This window comes from Lolium perenne, chromosome 7 (assembly GCF_019359855.2).
Source record: "Lolium perenne isolate Kyuss_39 chromosome 7, Kyuss_2.0, whole genome shotgun sequence".
Classification (NCBI taxonomy): domain Eukaryota; kingdom Viridiplantae; phylum Streptophyta; class Magnoliopsida; order Poales; family Poaceae; genus Lolium; species Lolium perenne.
The window spans coordinates 136,317,699-136,336,978 of NC_067250.2; positions in this window are offsets into that span (position 1 = coordinate 136,317,699).

Consider the following 19,280-nt stretch of genomic DNA (forward strand, 5'->3'; position numbering starts at 1 on the left):
ATGAAAGTTACCCGGAATCCAATGGGAGGATGAGGATAGCTCTCGTCTCCGGTTATCTTCAGGGCCTCCTTCTTCAGCAGACCCATCTTCTTGAAGAGCTTGTGGTCTTGGGAGAAAGCTTGGACCTTTTCCAGCCGGAGATCTTGGCTTTCTCCACGTGCTCATCAGTGCCTGGGGCATGGTTCTTGCACTGCTTGGTGCAAGGATCCATGGAGGACCGTTTGGTGGAGAAACAGGGACTAGGAGAGCAAGTGCACGAGGAGCTCGGGAAGCAGCAATGGCGGAGAGAGAGAACTTGTGCGGCGCAATGAAGGGGATGAATGAGGAGTACAAAGTGATTTCATAGGGAGAAGATGATGCGTCCAGCCGTTGGATGAAAAGGGGAAGTGTTATGAACCCAACGCATGTCCAAATGGTAAAAGGGTTTTACCGCTCCAAATTTACCAAAGGGAAGTTACTTCGAACGTGCCAGAAATTATGGAGGACGTGTGTCCCCCACTTGCGCGACGTGTCGATGGCACAGAGTTTCGGACCCACGGCCCAGAGAGGTGACAGGAGTCGTGGCTTCCCAAGATGGGCGTCGTGGCTATCGTCAGCAGCGACATCATTCAAGAAATCTTCGAGTGGTTTAACGAAATATAGCGACAAGAAAACTTCGAGTTCTAAAAAAGTGCAGGGTGATACGTCCCAAACGTATCTATAATTTTTGATGCTCCATGCTTGTTTTGTTACAATTCTTATATGTTTTATGTGCACTTTTCCACACTTTTTAGTATTTTCCTGGACTAACCTATTAACGCAGTGCCAGTTCATGTTTTCTGTTGTTTTTGTGCTTCAGAAAAGTTGCACATGAAAGTTTCTCAGAATTGGACGAAACAAAATCCCAGAGTCTTATTTTTCCGGGACGAAGACGGAGACAGAAGGACACGCGCAGGAGAGCTGCCACGTGGCAGTACATAGGGCAGGCGCGACCCCACCCTTAGCCGCGCCTGGCCCATGTATTGGCGCCTCGTCGCCTCATTTTCTCCGCACTTCCGCCTATTTATTCCTCGTATCGGGAAAACCCCAGGGACCCGAGCCTCCATCCACGAAAAGTTCCGACGCCGCCGTCAATCGAAACCCTAGTTCGGGAGGGTTCTGCAGTCCATCCCAGCACCCTGCCGGAGAGGGAAATCACAACCGGAGCCTCTATATCGCCATTTCTTCATCTGGGGTGATGCGTGAGTAGTTCTCCATCGGACCATGGGTCCATAGCAGTAGCTAGATTGTTGTCCTCTCCTTGTTGTGCTTCATGTATAGATCTTGTGAGCTGCCTAACATGATCAAGATCACCTATTTGTAATTGCTACATGTTGGTTTGATGTGGATCCGATTTATAGAGAGATTACTTTGGCTGAGATTATGTATTATGTTATTATGATCTTGCATGCTCTCTGTTTCTAGTAGATGCTCTGGCCAAGTAGATGCTATCGACTCCAAGAGGGAGTATTTATGCTCGATAGTGGGTTCATGCCTCTATTTAACCATGGGAAGTGACCTTGTTCTCTACGGTTGTAGATGTGCTGTTGCTACTAGGGAGAAAACAGCGGTGTTCTATTCAAGGGTAGTTTCATCGTTTACTTTACACACATTGCTTAAAGCGGTAGTCCGTTGCTTGCAACTTAATACTGGAGGGTGTCACGGATGCAATCCTGGAGGTGGATTATTAGTCATAGATGCAGTTGGATTACGGTATACGTATATTGTTGTAATGCCCGCATACTTTCATAGCATGTATTCTGCACCAACCATAAGCGTAGAATCTGTGTTTGTCAATTGCCCATCTATAATTTGTTTACCCAGCATATTTATTTTATTGGGGAGGCGCCTCTAGTGAACTGTGGACCCCAGTCCTTCTTCTTTTAATTGCAACCTTCCACAACATTTTCCAGTTCTGTTCTCTGCAAACAATTATTTTTTCACACGGTTCGTTTAATCCTTTGTTTTCAGCAAAACTGTAACATCCCAAATTTCAATAAAAGAAAGAAGAGGAATTCCAGAGATCCAAAATTCAGAACCAACAAAAACTTTTATTTGCATATAGTGCCATGCATAGGACTTGTGCATTTGAGTGATATGCCATGATGATTGTTATTGTGTTATTGTGCTAAACCCTAAAACCCTAATGTGATCAAGTAAAGATCACAAACCAAATAAAATAAAAGAGAAAGAAATCAAATAAGAACAAAGCCCTAAAAACCCTAACATATGGCTTATGCCATTTTTACAAATCTTTACCCTAGACCATTTTGGTCTTCACCATTAGTTGTATTATGTTACTAAACACTTATTACAACTTTTGGAATCAAAGAAACACAAATCAAATCAAATTTAAACTCAAATTAGGATCACATATGATAATGGTCAAATCTGCCATTTATATTTTGGTCCCTACTTTGAGCCTTTGCAATTCAAGTTTTTCAAACTAAACTTCCCCAATTCTTTGCACCTAATCCAAGAGCACATCAAGGTGAACAACTTTGGTAAAGACAACCATGCCATGGATCAAAATTTATGCTCATGCAAAGTTGAGACTTTTTATTATGTGCAACAATCTCACTTTGTCCAAATTTGCAATTCTTTGATTTTAAAAATTCCACCACCACCCATGGTTGTCTCTGGTCATTCACAACTCAACCAAACCCACCACTTTCAATTTTTGAATCCATTTGAGCTCAACCAAAGTTTGGCAAAGTTTGCAATTTCCAAATATGGAGTAAATTCAAACACTATTTCAAATAGTGCTCTAGCCAAACCTACTGCCCCATTTCACTCCAACTTGTCCCTTGGTCCCCTCTCTCACTCATGCCTGCATAGAAACCCTAGGAGGGCAAGCATAGCTTGCATGGCATGGCCATGCCGGCCCATGCCACACATGTCGAGCCACCCCTCTTTCCCTCCCTCTCTGGTCACGGCCACCATGTTAAAACGATCCACCTCACCTCCCTAGCACCGCCTACACTCGCCGTTGTCGAGGAAGATGCCGAAGCTCGCCGGAGATCGCGCGCCCAGATCGGCCCAGCATGCCGATGACGTCGCAGCAGTGCACGCCGCGGACGTCACTGGCCACCTGCCGCCTCGCCAGCACAAGCTCGCCCTAGACCACCTCGCTGCAGGTTGAGCACCGCCTGGCGACCACGAAGCCACTAGACACTCGCGCAACACCAACCCTGGCCCGCCGCCGCCGGAGACGACGAACAATTCCCGCCGCAGCCATGGGCAGACACGGAAGCAATCCGACCCAACCAGACGCCGCCCGACCGCGCTATCGCCGCCAAACGCATCGCCTGGATACGCAGAACAGTTCCGCGCCCGCGCCTAGCTCGCTAGCTCGCCGGAACCGCCGTGCCATGGTCGACCGCATCACTGCCCCGCAGCACCCTCACGCCTCTATAAATAGAGCGTTCCCTGGACGCCATTGAGCACACCATCTCACTCCCCACCCTTCACCGCTTCTCCTCGCACCATTAGCCAGACCAATCGCCGCCGGAGTCGCCGCAATCGCAAGCTCGGAGCCGCGAAAGCCAGGAGAACATCGCCGTCGATTCAGGCCGCCCCAAGCTCCGCCACTGCTACAGGCTGCTTCACCGTCATCAACAACGTCGCCCTGAACCTCGCCGCCGACCGCTGATACGTCTCCAACATATCGATAATTTCTTATGTTCCATGCTTGTTTTATGACAATACCTACATGTTTTATACATACTTTATGTCATATTTATGCATTTTCCGGCACTAACCTATTAACGAGATGCCGAAGAGCCAGTTGCTGTTTTCTGCTGTTTTTGGTTTCAGAAATCCTAGTAAGGAAATATTCTCGGAATTGGACGAAATCAACGCCCAGGATCTTATTTTCCACGAAGCTTCCAGAAGTCCGAAAGGGAAACGAAGTGGGGCGACGAGGCGACGCCACAGTAGGGCGGCGCGGCCCAGCCCCTGGCCGCGCGGCCCTAGCGTGTGGGCCCCTCGTGGCGCCCCCTGACCTACCCTTCCGCCTACTTAAGCCTTCGTCCATAATAGTTCCAGTACCAAGAGCCACGATACGGAAAACCTTCCAGAGACGCCGCCGCCGCCAATCCCATCTCGGGGGATTCAGGAGATCGCCTCCGGCACCCTGCCGGAGAGGGGAATCATCTCCCGGAGGAATCTTCACCGCCATGGTCGCCTCCGGAGTGATGTGTGAGTAGTTCACCCCTGGTCTATGGGTCCATAGCAGTAGCTAGATGGTCGTCTTCTCCTAATTGTGCTATCATTGTTGGATCTTGTGAGCTGCCTAACATGATCAAGATCATCTATCTGTAATGCTACATGTTGCATTTGTTGGGATCCGATGAATAATGAATGCTATGTTATGTTGATTATCAATCTATCATCTATGTGTTGTTTATGATCTTGCATGCTCTCCGTTATTAGTAGAGGCTCTGGCCAAGTCATTACTTGTAACTCCAAGAGGGAGTATTTATGCTCGATAGTGGGTTCATGCCTCCATTAAATGCAGGACGATGTGAGAAAGTTCTAAGGTTGTGGATGTGCTGTTGCCACTAGGGATAAAACATCAATGTTATGTCTAAGGATGTATTTGTTGATTACATTACGCACCATACTTAATGCAATTGTCTGGTTTTTGCAACTTAATACTGGAGGGGGTTCGGATGATAACCTGAAGGTGGACTTTTTAGGTATAGATGCATGCTGGATAGCGGTCTATGTACTTTGTCGTAATTCCCAATTAAATCTCACACTACTCATCATAACATGTATGTGCATTGTCATGCTATCTTTATTTGTCAATTGCCCAACTGTAATTTGTTCACCCAACATGCTATTTCTTATCGGAGAGACACCACTAGTGAACTGTGGACCCCGGTCCATTCTTTACATCGAATACAATCTACTGCAATACTCGTTCTACTGTTTTCTGCAAACCTCATCATCCACACTATACATCTAATCCTTTGTTACAGCAAGCCGGTGAGATTGACAACCTCACTGTCACGTTGGGGCAAAGTAATTTGGTTGTGTTGTGCAGGTTCCATATTGGCGCCGGAATCCCTGGTGTTGCGCCGCACTACACTCCGCCGCCATCAACCTTCAACGTGCTTCTTGGCTCCTACTGGTTCGATAAACCTTGGTTTCTTACTGAGGGAAACTTGCTGCTGTACGCATCACACCTTCCTCTTAGGGTTCCCAACGGACGCGTGCTGTACGCGTAACAAGCATCAAAATTTCTGGCGCCGTTGCCGGGGAGATCAAGACACGCTGCAAGGGGAGTCTCCACTTCCAATCTCTTTACTTTGTTTTTGTCTTGCTTTATTTTATTTACTACTTTGTTTGCTGCACTAAAACAAAACATAAAAAAATTAGTTGCTAGCTTTACTTTATTTGCTATCTTGTTTGCCATATTAAAAACAAAAAAGATAGTTACTTGCATTTACTTTATTTGCTTTTTGTTTATTTCATCATGTTTCCTCCTAAGTTTATTCTTAAAGATGTACCGGTAGGCCGAGGGTCTATCCTTGGGAAAGATAATATAGAAGATTTTTTCACTCATATTAGTACGGTTGAAGATTTTGAAGATAGACACTTGGTAGAACTTGCTCCTACTTATGAAATTGCTGTTGCTTCTTTAGTACACGCGTTAGAAGCTAGATTTGTTAATCTCAATCCCGTGATTCAACATATGTTTCTTACACTCAGTGATATGGAAGAAGGAGAAAAGAAAGATTTTGTATTAGAAACCCTTCTTAAAGAATTTGGGGGTATAGCAAGAGAAGCTAGAAAAGTTTTTACTAAATATAATATGCTTGGCTCTTATACCAACTTTGCTAGTATCCATGAAAAGATGGAAAAAGATAGACAAAAGTACACTAATCAAGTTAATTATGAGGGGGATATTAAAACATCAATACCTTGCAAGCTCTTAGGGATGTGCGAGGCACTAGAAAATAACTATGCTTGGCTTGTTCCCGAAAATTTGTTTGATGAGAATAGCAAGCCTAAGACTAATGAAAAGGGAGCCTCTGAAACTTACGTATACAAAATACAATGCATGGTTGAGAAAACTCCAAACCCCGCTGTTGATGCATCATCTCTTGATAATACTTGATACACACTTTCTGCGCCTAGCTGAAAGGCGTTAAAGAAAAGCGCTTATGGGAGACAACCCATGATTTTACTACAGCACTTTTGTTTTATATTTGAGTCTTGTAAGTTGTTACTACTGTAGCAACCTCTCCTTATCTTAATTTTGTTGCATTGTTGTGCCAAGTAAAGTCTTTGATAGTAAGGTTCATACTAGATTTGGATTACTGCGCAGAAACAGATTTCTTGCTGTCACGAATTTGGGTTGAATTCTCTGTAGGTAACTCAGAAAATTCTGCCAATTTACGTGAGTGATCCTCAGATATGTACGCAACTTTCATTCAATTTGAGCATTTTCATTTGAGCAAGTCTGGTGCCTCTTAAAAATTCATGTTTACGGACTGTTCTGTTTTGATAGATTCTGCCTTTTATTTCACATTGCCTATTTTGCTATGCTTGATGGATTTCTTTATTCCATTAACTTTCAGTAGCTTTGTGCAATGTCCAGAAGTGTTAAGAATGATTATGTCACCTCTGAACATGTGAATTTTGATTATGCACTAACCCTCTAATGTGTTGTTTTGAGTTTGGTGTGGAGGAAGTTTTCAAGGATCAAGGGAGGAGGATGATACAATATGATCAAGGAGAGTGAAAGCTCTAAGCTTGGGGATGCCCCGGTGGTTCATCCCTGCATATTTCAAGAAGACTCAAGCATCTAAGCTTGGGGATGCCCAAGGCATCCCTTCTTCATCGACAACATTATCAGGTTCCTCTAGTGAAACTACATTTTTATTCCATCACATCTTATGTGCTTTACTTGGAGCGTCTGTTTGTTTTTGTTTTTGTTTTGTTTGAATAAAGTTGGATCCTAGCATTCATTGTGTGGGAGAGAGACACGCTCCGCTGTTGCATATGAACATATATGTTCTTGGCTTTACTCATAATGTTCGTGGCGAAGGTTGAAACTGCTTCGTTAAATGTTACTCCCTTCGTTCCTTTATATAGTGCCTATAGATTTTCGGCATTTGTTTCAGAATATAAGGTTTTAGCTTAGCTTTTTTTCAATTACCCCTCCCCGTTCAGCTCCCAAATCGTTCAGCTCCAAAAATTGTTATGGTAAGTTAGAAAGATATGAATTTACCAAATTTTACGTTGATCTCAAATCGAACAGCAAGGGGTCTTGTGTAAAAAATACTCTTGCGCTAATTTCCGTGCCAAAAAACAATAGGCACTATAGAATGGAACAGAGGGAGTATATGGTTGGAAACGGGAAATGCTACATGTGGTAATTGTAGAATGTCTTGAATAATTTGATACTTGGCAATTGTTGTGCTCATAAAGATCATGTTTAAGCTCTTGCATCATATACTTTGCACCTATTAGTGAAGAAATACATAGAGCTTGCTAAAATTTGGTTTGCATGATTGGTCTCTCTAAGGTCTAGATATTTTCTAGTAAGGGTTTGAACAACAAGGAAGACGGTGTAGAGTCTTATAATGCTCGCAATATGTTTTTATGTGAGTTTTGCTGTACCGGTTCATACTTGTGTTTGCTTCAAATAACCTTGCTAGCCTAAGCCTTGTATTGAGAGGGATTACTTCTCATGCATCCAAAATCCTTGAGCCAATAACTATGCCATTTGTGTCCACCATACCTACCTACTACATGGTATTTCTCCGCCATTCCAAAGTAAATTGCTTGAGTGCTACCTTTAAATTTCTATCCTTTGTCTTTGCAATATATAGCTCATGGGACAAATAGCCTAAAAACTATTATGGTATTGAATATGTACTTATGTATCTTATTTCTTATTAAGTTGCTTGTTGTGCGATAACCATGTTCCTGGGGACGCCATCAACTACCCTTTGTTGAATATCATGTGAGTTGCTATGCATGTTCGTCTTGTCTGAAGTAAGGGCGATTTACCATGAGTTGAATGGTTTGAGCATGCATATTGTTAGAGAAGAACATTGGGCCGCCAACTAAAGCCATGATCCATGGTGGAAGTTTCAGTTTTGGACAACAATCCTCAATGTCTTATGAGAATACTATTTTGTTGCTGAATGCTTATGCATTAAAGAGGAGTCCATTATCTGTTGTCTATGTTGTCCCGGTATGGATGTCTAAGTTGAGAATAATCAAAAGCGAGAAATCCAATGCGAGCTTTCTCCTTAGACCTTTGTACAGGCGGCATAGAGGTACCCCTTTGTGATACTTTGTTAAAACATATGTATTGCAGTGATAATCCAGGTAATCCGAGCTAATTAGGACAAGGTGCGGGCACTATTGGTAATATATGCATGAGGCTTGCAACTTGTAGGATATAATTTACATAATACATATGCTTTATTACTACCGTTGACAAAATTGTTTCTTGTTTTCAAAATAAAAGCTCTAGCACAAATATAGCAATCGATGCTTCCCTCTGCGAAGGGCCTTTCTTCTACTTTTATGTTGAGTCAGTTTACCTACTTCCTTCCATCTCAAGAAGCGAACACTTGTGTTAACTGTGCATTGATTCTTACATACTTGCATATTGCACTTATTATTTTACTTTATGTTGACAATATCCATGAGATATACATGTTACAAGTTGAAAGCAACCGCTGAAACTTAATCTTCCATTGTGTTGTTTCAATGCCTTTACTTTGAATTTATTGCTTTATGAGTTAACTCTTATGCAAGACTTATTGATCCTTGTCTTGAAAGTACTATTCATGAAAAGTCTTTGCTATATGATTCAGTTGTTTAACCATTGTCTTTACCATTGCTTCGAATCGCTGCATTCATTACATGTGCTTACAATAGTATTGATCAAGATTATGATAGCATGTCACTTCAGAAATTATCTTTGTTATCGTTTACCTACTCGGGACGAGCAGGAACTAAGCTTGGGGATGCTGATACGTCTCCAACGTATCGATAATTTCTTATGTTCCATGCTTGTTTTATGACAATACCTACATGTTTTATACATACTTTATGGCATATTTATGCATTTTCCGGCACTAACCTATTAACGAGATGCCGAAGAGCCAGTTGCTGTTTTCTGCTGTTTTTGGTTTCAGAAATCCTAGTAAGGAAATATTCTCGGAATTGGATGAAATCAACGCCCAGGATCTTATTTTTCCACGAAGCTTCCAGAAGTCCGAAAGGGAAACGAAGTGGGGCGACGAGGCGACGCCACAGTAGGGCGGCGCGGCCCAGCCCCTGGCCGCGCGGCCCTAGCGTGTGGGCCCCTCGTGGCGCCCCCTGACCTACCCTTCCGCCTACTTAAGCCTTCGTCCATAATAGTTCCAGTACCGAGAGCCACGATACGGAAAACCTTCCAGAGACGCCGCCGCCAATCCCATCTCAGGGGATTCAGGAGATCGCCTCCGGCACCCTGCCGGAGAGGGGAATCATCTCCCGGAGGACTCTTCACCGCATTGGTCGCCTCCGGAGTGATGTGTGAGTAGTTCACCCCTGGACTATGGGTCCATAGCAGTAGCTAGATGGTCGTCTTCTCCTAATTGTGCTATCATTGTTGGATCTTGTGAGCTGCCTAACATGATCAAGATCATCTATCTGTAATGCTACATGTTGCATTTGTTGGGATCCGATAAATAATGAATGCTATGTTATGTTGATTATCAATCTATCATCTATGTGTTGTTTATGATCTTGCATCCTCTCCGTTATTAGTAGAGGCTTTGGCCAAGTCGTTACTTGTAACTCCAAGAGGGAGTATTTATGCTCGATAGTGGGTTCATGCCTCCATTAAATCTGGGACAGTGACAAAAAGTTCTAAGGTTGTGGATGTGCTGTTGCCACTAGGGAAAAAACATCAATGCTATGTCTAAGGATGTATTTGTTGATTACATTACGCACCATACTTAATGCAATTGTCTGTTGTTTGCAACTTAATACTGGAGGGGGTTCGGATGATAACCTGAAGGTGGACTTTTTAGTCATAGATGCATGCTGGATAGCGGTCTATGTACTTTGTCGTAATGCCCAATTAAATCTCACACTACTCATCATAACATGTATGTGCATTGTCATGCTATCTTTATTTTTCAATTGCCCAGCTGTAATTTGTTCACCCAACATGCTATTTCTTATCGGAGAGACACCACTAGTGAACTGTGGACCCCGGTCCATTCTTTACATCGAATACAATCTACTGCAATACTGGATTTCTCTTGTTTTTACACAAACCTCATCATCCACACTATACATCTAATCCTTTGTTACAGCAAGCCGGTGAGATTGACAACCTCACTGTCACGTTGGGGCAAAGTAATTTGGTAGTGTTGTGCAGGTTCCACATTGGCGCCGGAATCCCTGGTGTTGTGCCGCACTACACTCCGTCGCCATCACCCTTCAACGTGCTTCTTGGCTCCTACTGGTTCAATAAACCTTGGTTTCTTAATGAGGGAAACTTGCTGCTGTACGCATCACACCTTCCTCTTGGGGTTCCCAACGGACGCGTGCTGTACGCGTAACAAGCATCAACCGCCGGAGCTCTGGTTAGCCCTCCGACCCCCTAGGCTCGCCGCCTGACCCTCGGGTTCTCGCCGGAGAAGACGATGCATGTGCGCCGTCCGATCTGGATCTAATCCAACGCCTATTAGCCCCCGTACCGATTCGGGTTTCAAATAGAGACTGACGGGTGGCCCCCACCTCGTCAGCAAGCCCACGCGCATGGATGCGTTGTTGGGCCGAGTTTCTTTATTTCAAACCGTTTCGGCCCAACTCCATTTCCCGCCGGCCCTTTTAATTCAAATGTGAATTTCCAAATCCATTTAAATTTCAATACTGGCCCTGACTTTGAAATTCGATAGAATCTGTTTGGCTTGGCCAAATTTAGAAAATTTGATGTTGTTGGAAAGCTACTGAAAAGATCTACAACTTGCCACTGGTCTGACTGTGAGATCTGTTGTAGAAATAAAGTGACAAAAAGATTAAGTTAGGGACTTTTGCACTTTCAAATAAATCCTAAAAATCAACAAAAAATGATATTTAGTTAATTCCAACTCTAATAGCTCACATTTAACTTACACTAATTGTTTCTGACAAAATATGGTGTGGTCACTTTGAATGATCATGCCCTAGTTTAAATAAAGGACTATATGGCTAGTTTATTTAAGTGATATTGTCCAAAACTATTATGCAAATCATATGAAGTGTTTCACTTCATTTAAATCTTGTCTCATGTACTTTCATATGAAGTTTGGACCACTGGTCAAAAACTCTCACATGAAATACTTGGTGATATTAAATCATATGTAGATTTTTTTAAATAGTATGAGGTACTTCACCTCATTTAAATCATTTTCTCAAATAATGATGATGAATGGTTGACTTAGGTCAACATGATTTCATGTATGATTGTTTGAGAAATTAAATCTTAAGAAGATTCAATGAGAGGAAATTATTCCTCAAGAACCTTATGGAAACTATCATTTACATATGTAATGAGAGGAAATTATTTTCCTCAAGCAAGACAACCAATGCACGAAATTGTATTATTGGTGTGACTAGAATAGTTTGTGTGAATGCATGTGATGCTTAGAATAGCTATTGAATTTGTTGAGTGATTATACCTCGTATTCAAATTTAGACGCTAGCACCGGAGAATACCCGGAAGAAGAAGGTTGCTACCAAGAGGAGGAAGAGGAGAACTTTGACCACTACCAAGGCAAGCTAACACCTTTGCAAGCTCTATGGTTGCAAGCTAATATTCTTGCAAAGTGCAAAGTCCCTTTGGGGCAAGGCACCATTAGTCTTACCTTTCTTACCACAAGCCTATCCCAAGTTTTTACCTTACAAGTTTTTACTTGTTTATTTAAAGAGTTACTTTTATAGTTAACTTTGGTCTAAGTTAAAGAAGGTTATTAGAGTAGCAAAGTTAGTCTCAAAGCTAGCCAAGCAAGATAGCACCCCTCATGATTAGTGCTAGTGCTAAATATTAAAACTTGACTACTCTAGATGGGAACATGTGACTTGAACTGAATTTTGAAACCTTGGAATGGTGAGTCATTCCATTGAATGATTTTTGAAGGTGAATATGACTTGGGGAAGATGGTAATTTTTGATAAAACTGATATTGGTTTGGATGCGATACCTTTCCAATTTTTGAGTACCCCCACAATACCTGATTATGGGTAGGGCTTAACTGGAAATTTATGCATCTTAGTATGGGTTCCCTCTGAACACACATCATAGGGGTTATGCTTGAGGCTGCCTCCGTTGTTGAGAAATGGTGTGAATTGTACGGCCAAGCCCTGTGCAGTTCCCAGGTTGACAGTTGGTCTTCACTGGGAGGCCAAGCTCATGGGGAGAGGTGCTCATACTAGGATTTGTAAGTGAAAGGTTATGGTTGATGATCCGCGTACTGTGTTACGATATTTCGGGGTAATCCCGACGGATGAAATCAAATGTTGTGGCACAAGTGTGCAACATCTGCAGAGTGTAAACCTATTCGAATAGCCGTGTCCACGGTTACGGACGGTTGGAAAGGCCATACAGTTTCCGGTGTCAGATTCTTGAAAATGTTGGTGAAATGAATGGTGATTGGTGACTTGTTATGAATCACAACTTGAGTTGTGGGAATGACACAAATGTTCCCACTTGAGTTAGTTAGCACATGAATAAGTCTTTTCTAAAATACTTGTGAACTAACATTGGCTTTATGCAAATAAACTAGAGCTTAGCACCCCTATAGAATTGTTAGCACTTACACTAGTATTAGTTTGCGAGTACTTAAAGTACTCACGGCTTTGTCCCTGGCTATTCAAATGGCCAGAGTATGAAGATGAACAGAACTACCAAGGTGACGACCAATAGGATGCCTACGACAACTAGGAGTCTTCCGACGTCAAGCGTTAGCCTGTGGACTAGAGAGTCCATTTATCTTTACGCTTCCGCTATGAACGTGTGTTTGTTCGTTGATCAATAGATCAACTATTCGTGTAATATGGATCATGTGATTCAAGTTGTAAGACAATATGGTTTGTAATGAATGATGACTATGATACTTAACTATTATGCCTCGCAACAACAATATTCCTGGGATTGCGATGAATGACATAATAGGCGTCTGGGCTTAAAAATCCGGGTGTTGACAAGTTGGTATCAGAGCCATTGTTTGACCTTAGAAGACCCTAGTTAGAATGGACGTTCAGAAAAACTTAGCTTTGAAATCAAATGAAGAGAATATTTGTGAAAACTTATTTACACTCTTGTCTTTGAGACTTTTTCAAAATTTGATAAATCATGTTCTTCCTTATTTGAATCTACCTAAAATTTGCCACACTTGTTCACACTCTAACTTACTCATCCTTTTCGCTTTCAGATGGAGCCGAATGAACCCATCAACACCAAGTTCTACCAGCTTGGGAATGGGGGAAGCTTGATCTTCGAGCACGACCTCAACGCCGTCTCGGACTTCCTTGGATGCCCACACCCCGAGTTTCACGGGATTCAGTTGGACGAACAGCCTGGAGGAGAGTTGCAGTGGGTCATCACTGCTGACTTGAGGGGCAAGATGGAGCCTCCCACCTCGGAGAGGATCCTCTTCTTCTTCCGCGAGAGCAACTGGCTCGACGGACTCGCACGTGCCCTTCAGGAGGCACTTGCGCGTCTCTGTGGACAGAACGTGGTGCTTCTCCTCGATTCCCGCTTCGCGCATCTCGTGAGGCGTGATGCCATGGGAGTGCCCATGGAGCTGCAGCCACACCCGGAGTTGAGGCACCATGCTGAGTACCTCGACTTCATGTTGTACCAGACTCAGAAGGATCTGGACGCATCCCGCGTGTACGCCAACCAGACCCACGCTCGCATCATCGAGCAAGGTGAGGCGATCAAGCTACTCGCCAACGACCGCAAGACCCTTCGCCAGCAGCGTGCCAAGAAGGACGCTACGATTGTGCGCCTTCGTGCCAAGATCGCATCCTTGGAGGCCACTGTCAAGGCCCAGGAGGATCAGCTGAAAGAGATGGAGGAAGACGACAGAGGTATCGAACTTCAGGGAGGAGGAGCCTTCTTGAGCGATGACGACGACTTTGAGGAGGACGAGTTCACCGAGGAGGAGGACTACGAGTTCCTGGAGGTAGGACCCGACGACTTCGTCCCGATCGATGTCGAGGATGAGGAGTAGTTGCACTTGATCACTTATGTAGGTGTGAGTTGTATCCCGCCCGTTGTATCGTAGCATGAGAGAAAGTTTCTTAAAACCATTGGAAGTGTTAAGTGTTAGTTTGTACTATGTGATGTTGAATGAATGAATGTTGTGTTTGTCATGAAAAGATTTCAAGTTTCAAATTTTATGAACTTACTCAAAATAAAACATAGAAATTTCACTCTTATCTCATGATCTTCTCTATGTTCAGATGGCCCCTCCCAATCGCAACAACGATACCATGATGCAACTGCTGCAAACCCTGATGGCTGACAGGGAGACTGAAAGAGCTGAACGCCAAGACAACATCGCAGCACTGCAAAACCTTGCCAACCAAGGCCATGGAAATCATGACCATCCCGGATCCAAGCTCAAGAACTTCCAGAACACCAACCCTCCGGTGTTTAGCAAGACCGAGGAACCCCTCGACGCCGACGACTGGCTCCAGACTATGGAGAACAACTTGGAAGTAGCCGGAGTGGAAGCCAATGAGAAGGTCCTATTCGCAACCCACTACCTTGCCGGACCAGCCCGAGCCTGGTGGACTAGCACCTGTGCCATGAACGGAGGTCAAGTCATGACTTGGGCAGACTTCAAGCTCAAGTTTAGCAAGTACCATGTGCCCCCGGGTCTTATCAAGAAGATGAGGGATGAGTTCCGCGAACTCAAGCAAGGACGCATGACGGTGGTAGAATACCGCGACAGGTTCCTTACACTGTCAAGGTACGCCCCCGACGAGACCGACACCACCGAGAAGAGGCAGGAGAGATTCCTGAACGGACTGCATGATGAGATGCAGACTGTCCTCGTCAACATCCCCTTTGCCGACCTTGAAGCCCTAGTAGACTCCGCCATCCAGATGGAGGGCAAGCTGAACCAAGCCAATGAGAACCGCAAACACCGCATGATGCACCAGAGTGGGCCCAGCAATGCCCCGAAGTATCGCCCCAGCTCAAGCGGAGGTTTCACTCCGAAAAACAACAACAAGTCCCAGATGCAGACTTCACGCCCCGGTTATCAGAACCGGAGTGGAGGAAACTCCAGGCCAGAGGCCACCACAACAACAGCAACTACAACAACAACAACAACAACAACTTCAACCGCGCTCCGCCCAGAGCCCCCAACAACAACAACAACAACAACAACAACACCGCCCCCAGAACCGGGAGCAATGCCATCCCCGTTGCAACTAAGGACAAGGCCACCATCACTTGTTATGAGTGTGGTGTAGTGGGACACTACTCCAACGAGTGCCCCAAGAGGCTCACCAAGCTTGCCGGCAACACCGCTGCACCTGCTCAGCAACAACGCCGTGTCTCCACCGGCAAGAAGTTCGTCCCCAACAACCCCAATAACCGCAACGGCCGTCTCTTCCACATGAACGCCGAAGAAGCCCAGGAAGCACCAGATGTTGTACTGGGTATGTTTTCTGTCAACTCCGTACCTGCCAGAGTATTGTTTGATTCCGGAGCATCTCATTCTTTTGTCACCGAAGACTTTGCATCCACAAGTAAATTTCAACCTATCAGTTTGAAGCATGTTATGATAGTTCAAATTCCTGGATCAACCACCAAAGCCAGAAAATTTTGCAAAAATGTACCCATCAGAATCCATGAAGTAGATTTCTATGCCAATCTGATAATTCTGGGAACCAAAGGTTTGGAAGTCATACTAGGAATGGACTGGATGTCAAAACACCATGGATTGATTGACTGTGCCAAGAAAGCCATCACCATGACTAGCAGCACCGGTATCCTAGTAGAACATGTGTCTGAAAGACTACCCAGAAAATTCACCTGCAACCAAAGTGTACCCAAGCCAACTCTGGATCAAATCAGGGTCGTCTGTCGATACCCTGATGTGTTTCCGGATGATCTACCCGGTATGCCCCCGGATCGGGATATCGAGTTCATCATCGAGTTAATCCCCGGAACTGGACCTATAGCCCAGAGAGCCTATAGCATGAACCCCACAGAGCTGGTGGAGCTCAAGAAGCAGATCGATGATATGTTAGCCAAAGGTTTGATTCGACCTAGTGCATCCCCCTGGAGATCACCAGTTTTGTTTGTGGACAAGAAGGATGGTGCCACTCGTTTATGTACGGACTACCGTAAGCTTAACGATGTCACCGTCAAGAAAAAATACCCCCTACCCAAGATAGAAGACTTGTTTGATCAGTTGACAGGAGCCAAAGTTTTCTCAAAGATAGATCTTAGGACTGGTTATCATCAGCTGAAGATTCGCGCCACTGACATTCCAAAGACTGCCTTTACCCCCAGATATGGGTTGTATGAGTACAACGTCATGTCGTTTGGATTAACCAATGCCCCAGCTTATTTCATGAACCTCATGAATAAGATCTTCATGAACTTTTTTGGACAAGTTTGTCGTTATCTTCATCGATGACATTCTTATCTACTCCAAGTCCGAAGAGGAACATGAACAACATTTGGAGACTGTCCTAGAAACCCTTAGACACCACCAGTTGTATGCCAAGTTCAGCAAATGTGAGTTTTGGCTGAAGGAAGTAGGATTCCTGGGATATATCTTGTCTGCAGGAGGAATTGTCGTAGATCCCGCCAAGATCAAAACTGTTATGGAATGGCAAGCCACAACCACCCAAACCGAGGTCCGCGCTTTTCTTGGATTAGCCGGATATTACCGCATATTTGTAGAAGGCTTTTTGAGCATCGCTCGACCAATGACCCAACTGTTGAAGAAGGACAAGAAGTTCGAATGGACGGACAAATGTGAAGAGAGTTTCCAACAACTCAAGAGTAGACTGACCTCAGCCCCAATCCTGATCATGCCGGACATCACCAAGCCCTTTGACGTCTATTGCGACGCTTCCAAGATTGGTCTTGGATGTGTCCTGATGCAAGAAGGCAAAGTGATATCTTACCTTTCAAGGCAGCTGAAGCAACATGAGCAGAACTATCCAACCCACGACTTAGAGCTTGCAGCCGTCGTCCTAGCCCTGAAAGTTTGGCGTCATTACCTCATGGGTAATCGATGCGAGATCTACTCAGACCACAAGAGCCTGAAATATATCTTCACCCAGAAGGAGCTGAACATGAGACAACGCCGATGGATAGAATTGATCAAGGATTACGACATGGAGATTCACTACCACCCCGGCAAGGCCAATGTGGTAGCGGATGCCTTGAGTCGACTGCCGTGTCAGTTGAACTCCATGATCGCAATCGAGCAGCCTAGCCTGTTTCAAGAGTTTGAACAGTTTAGACTGGAGCTTGTTAGTGAAGGATTCCTAGCCAGCATAGAACTTAAACCCACCTTGATTAGTCAGATCAAGGAAGCCCAGAAAGGAAACGCTAGCATCGACGGAATCAAGAACCAGATAGCCGCAGGAAAAGCACCAGGATTCACCGTAGATGAAGCCGGAGTTCTTTGGTACAAAGGACGCCTTTGTGTGCCATCGAACTCAGAGTTGAAGCAAATCATCCTGAAAGAAGCCCATGACACCATTTACTCAATCCACCCCGGAGGTACCAAGATGTATCAAGACCTGAAGGAACAATTTTGGTGGCATGGAATGAAGAGAGAGATCGGCAGCTACATCGCCAAGTGTGACATCTGTCAGAGAGTCAAGGCAGAACATCAGCGACCCGAAGGACTACTACAACCACTGCAGATTCCAGAATGGAAGTGGGACTCCGTAGGAATGGACTTTATCACAGGTTTGCCCAAATCCAGCAAAGGCAATGATTCAATATGGGTAGTTGTCGATAGACTGACCAAGGTAGCCCATTTCATCGCCGTCAAGACCACATACCAAGGCCCAAAGTTAGCTGAACTATACATCTCCAGAATAGTCGCCCTGCACGGAACCCCGAAGTTGATAGTGTCAGATAGAGGATCACAATTCACCTCAAGATTCTGGCAGAAAGTGCACGAAGGACTAGGAACCCGTCTAAACTTCAGCACCGCTTATCATCCGCAGATCGATGGACAGACTGAGAGAGTCAACCAGATATTGGAGGACATGCTGAGAGCATGTGTACTGGAATATGGATCCAAGTGGGAAGACTGCCTACCTTACGCAGAATTCTCTTACAACAACAGCTACCAAGCCAGCTTACAGATGGCCCCCTTTGAAGCCTTGTACGGAAGGAAATGTCGTACCCCTCTGAATTGGTCGGAAGTTGGAGAAAGCCAAGTGTTTGGACCAGATGTTCTTCGTGATGCCGAAGAGAAAGTACACCAGATCCGCGAGTACCTCAAGACGGTGCAATCAAGACAGAAGAGCTACGCCGACAAGAGACGCCGAGAGATGACCTTCGAGATCGGAGATTTTGTCTATCTCAAAGTGTCCCCCCTGAAAGGAATGCAGAGATTCAAACCCTTCAAAGTTCTCAGCCGCCGAGGTGAAGTATCTTATCAACTGGAGCTACCCAAAGAAATGTCGGCGGTGCACGACGTGTTTCACATCTCACTCCTCCGGAAGTGCCTTGAAGTCCCTGAGAAAACCGAAGTGTTCAAGAACATCGATCACCGATCGGTGGATATCAACAAGGACTTGACGTACCGCGAAGTTCCGATTCGCATCCTGGAGGAAGCTTATAGAACCACCCGCACCCGAAGCATCAAGTTCCTGAATATTCAGTGGAGCAACCATACTGAAGATGAAGCCACTTGGGAAATCGAAGACTTCATGAAGAAGGAGTACCCAGATCTCTTAAGTACCTAATTTTTCTTTTAGATCTCGGGACAAGATGTTTTTTAAGGGGTAAGGGTTTGTAAAATCCCAAATTTCAATAAAAGAAAGAAGAGGAATTCCAGAGATCCAAAATTCAGAACCAACAAAAACTTTTATTTGCATATAGTGTCATGCATAGGACTTGTGCATTTGAGTGATATTCCATGATGATTGTTATTGTGTTATTGTGCTAAACCCTAAAACCCTAATGTGATCAAGTAAAGATCACAAACCAAATAAAATAAAAGAGAAAGAAATCAAATAAGAACAAAACCATAA